General features: G+C 43.9%; 1 non-coding gene across 1 annotated transcript; it reads left to right on the top strand.

Moving 5' to 3' along the window:
• The first annotated feature begins 3,352 nt into the window (after positions 1-3,352).
• LOC133297178 (small nucleolar RNA R71) lies at positions 3,353-3,459 on the top strand. The gene has a single exon (XR_009749608.1). It is a non-coding gene; the product is annotated as a small nucleolar RNA R71 (small nucleolar RNA).
• Positions 3,460-3,788: the final 329 nt, after the last annotated feature.

The following is a 3,788-nucleotide window of genomic DNA, read 5'->3' as shown; positions in this document are numbered from 1 at the left end:
ATGTTGCCAGAAGCTGGAGGTCCTTCAGGTGCTTGCCTGATAGCAACCTCCTGTATTTTTGACGAAGAGGGGGCAGTTGTTGTTTGTTCCTCCATCAGTAGAGGGACTTCCAAGCCCTCTTCTTCTGCCAGAGACCTAACAATAGCCTCGTCCCCAGAAGTATCGGGACAGATGATGGGGCAAGAGAGGGGCCCTCCCAGACTGAGTTGCCTAGGGACAATTGGCTTTTTCATTTTAGGGGATTCAACAAGAATCCCCTTTCCTTTATCAAGGTTCTTTTGTGGTTGAGCCTCTTGCTCAGCCACCTGTTCTTCTGCAGCAGGTGCTGCATCTGTTTCTTTCATTCCCTCTCCTTCTTGTTGCCTAGGAGAGGGTTGCTGTGTCACTGGTGGTGGTGAAGAATGAGCAGTTGATGGTGGAGGGGACGGAACGATAGAAGATGAAGTAGCAGAGCTACTTGGGGACGTTTTCCTAGTAGCTGGATTGGACGTTCCTCCAGTCTTCAGCCTTTTTGAGATAGGCTCATTGTCTTCACTGTTCCCCTCTTTGTCAGAGAGGGTTATAGGTTTCTTAGAGGATGCTCCCTCTGGCCTTTTGGTGCTGCAGAAGGTTCTCTTCAGCCTTTGACTCGAACGTTCCCCCTTTCTTAGGGGAGCTTTGGCAGGGGACTTCTTTTTGCCCTGCTTGCTCTTAGTAGCAGCAGGGGCTTCTTTCTTCACCTTGGTGGGAGGTGGAATGGTTCTTCTTGCCTGGGTGTAGGCAGAAGTGGATGATTCTGAAGGGGTGGCCTTCGTGGTTGTCTTTTCTGGGGCTTCAAGGCCCTATTCTTCATCAAAATCACCAGCATCAGTGCGCCTGAATTCCTTAGGGACTGGTTCGCTGGTCTCAATGTAAGTGCTCCTCAGGTTACTCCAAGTTTTAGAATCGATGACAGATGCTGTCACCAACTCATCATCCTTGTAGGTATTCACTCCAGCTCTTAAATAGAGCTTTGTAATCAGGCAGGGATGACAGACAATAGTCTTCTTTATCTCTCTCTTAGACTGTCGTAGATAAGGGGTACTGCATCAAAATGGATGTTCCTCATAATGCAGTAGATTTTCACCTGGAGTGCCCACTTGACAGTGGCATCGTGGGTGGAGGGAGTGAGGTTAGAGTTGGCAAACAAAGCCTAGAATCTAGCTTCAGCTCTCATGCTCCCCTTGCAGAGGGATCTTTTTGAGTAGACAGGTTCTCGATGGCTATCAGGCTCTTAACGTCCCTTGTGAACTTCAAAACATCTTTGTTGTCGATGTATTCCTGGTATGGGCATTTGGGCACTGTGGGGAGATTGAGTACCTCTTTGATAGCAGCGGGGGAGAATGACACTTTCTTCCCCCTTACTTTCATCTCATCTTTGGTGTACCCTTAAGGCAGCCTCTTGGCGTGGTACAAAAACTCACCTACCAACGAGATGTTGACTTCTCGTTCGTCAGAGGCAAACAGAAGCCACTTCAGGCTGGTCAAGGATTTCTTCACAAAGGAAGGAATAAGAGCCTTGTCTTTTATAGAGATGTTCCTCTCTGGGTAGAGATGAGCAACCTCCTTTGTAACTTCGGGTTCCTGGCCATGGTCGGCCACAGGAATGACAGTTACTGAAAGTCTAGTCATGGTTATTGGAAGAAGGAAGGGTTTAAGGCAAAAATGCTGAATAGGGTGATGAGAGCAAAAGTTTCTAAGGTAGCAGAGAATGGTAAAGATTGACGAAGAAAGGAAATGAGTTTAAATAAGCATGCAGAGGAGGAAAAATGAGAGGTTTTTCGGGACGTTGAGGTTAAAGACAGGGAGTTGAAGAAGTGGTGGAATGGGAACGTTATGGAATGAAAGGTCAAGGTGAGTGGTATTCAACTGCTACTGATGGTGGTAAGGAGGTGGAATGGTTTAGGTTAGAAACGTGAGAGAGAGGGAAATAGGGTAGGAGCAGTTGCATTAATGGCTGAGGAGACAATTGCTTTTTCAGGGCACGTTTTCAAAATTTGCAATGAGTGCAGATTTGATAACGGTTGCATATACGTAAGTGACTCCGCAGGGACAGGTGTCCTTGTCACTCTTATCTCCTAAGCCAAGGAACATTCCCTATATAATAATAATAAACTAATTCCTAAAAATGCAAGCCTACTTAATAAAAGAACCCTGAAATATAAATTGCATTGTAAAGAAATACTACTTATTTTAAAAATTACAAATGAAGGTGTGTGCAAATTAAATTAAATATATATATATATATATATATATATATATATATATATATATATATATATATTTTAAGAAATAAATATGGGAATGTGTGGTTATTGAACCACCCCAAAACTACGTTCCTGGAACGGAACGTATTTTATTTGGATTTGAAGTTGAACATCAGACATTCCTTCCATTTTGAGAGCTGTGTGGTTAAGGTTAACCACCCCAAAACTTTGCTCTTTGTTAGAGGGCAAAGGTATCCACTGGGTTGCCTCCTAGTCAGCGCTTAGTTTAATGTCTTTAGCTAGACATGTTACTAACCTCTCAGGTTTCTGGGGAGGTTGTTGAGGGAACTTTAGTATCCCATGGTAAATGGCCTGGTGTCCTGGTGTTAAGGCTAGCAGTTATCTGTCCCAGGTGGGACTCAATATTTCTGACCACAACATCATTCCTGGTAGCATATTCTTTGACATAGCTTTCCAGGGTGTTGATGCGTTGGTCATCTCTTTGGAATGGAGCATAATTGGATCTTCTCTGTGGTTCATATGCTCCATTTCCAATGCTTCTGCCTTGTTGATACTGCTGCTGCTGATTGTTGTATGGTCTCTGGTTCATGGGTGGTCTCCATTATGGATTATGGTTCTGATCCTTTACTATGGTTCCTCTAGGATTTTGGTTGTTGTTGCTTCTTGTAGTCTGGTTGTCTCTGGCCTGGGTGAAGTTTTTGTTCCCTAAGTTTTCTGCATAACACACCAAGGCAGTAGATGGACAATCTGTTGAATCATGAAGGTCACCACAGGCTGAGCATGATTCACTCTCAGTTACTGTGAGTTGTAAGACTTCCATCCTTGGTTGTCCTTGATCAGCTTTCAGATTCTTCACCTCATTCATAAGGGTGGCCAGTTGGGATTCCATGGCAGTTTGTTTGTCTAATTCTAGCATTCCTGGCTTCCTTACTGGGCTCATCCGTTCCAGAGGCCATTGGAGACATCTTTCTGCAGTGCCTTCAATGATTTCGTACCTGGATTCAAGGGTACCTGTAAAGAAATATCCTCATGCAGCAAAGTCTAAATGTGATTGAGAAGTATGATCAATGCCTTTATAGAAAGACTGTAACACTCCCCAACTCTCCACCCCATGGTTTGGACATTTTCTGACGATGTCCTTGTATCTCTCCCAAGCTTCATATAGATTTTCTCCATGAAACATTTTAAAGTTAGAGAGTTATGCCCTAACATCAGCTTGTTGAGACATAGGGAGAAAGCTTTCTATGAATTTGTTAGAAAGTTCCTCCCAAGAGTGGATGGATCCAGGGGTGAGAGTTTTCATCCATGTTTTTGCTTTTGAGCCTATGGAGTGAGGAAACAGCTTCATTCTAATAATTTCCTCTGTCACACCCTCAGCTTTGAAGTTATCACAAATGTCTTGAAAGTTTGTGAGATGTGTGTAAGGATCTTCTGCAGGGAGTCCATGAAAGACTCCAGCTTCCCTGATCATGTGGAACATGATGGGTTTCAATTCAAAATTGGGGGCTACAGGAGGGAGGATTACTCCCCTTTCTGGTCTGT

This window comes from Gastrolobium bilobum, unplaced genomic scaffold (genome assembly GCF_033153095.1).
Source record: "Gastrolobium bilobum isolate Gb01-03AN ecotype WA unplaced genomic scaffold, APGP_CSIRO_Gbil_v1 utg26164, whole genome shotgun sequence".
Classification (NCBI taxonomy): domain Eukaryota; kingdom Viridiplantae; phylum Streptophyta; class Magnoliopsida; order Fabales; family Fabaceae; genus Gastrolobium; species Gastrolobium bilobum.
This window is presented reverse-complemented; position numbering and strand designations above follow the sequence as displayed.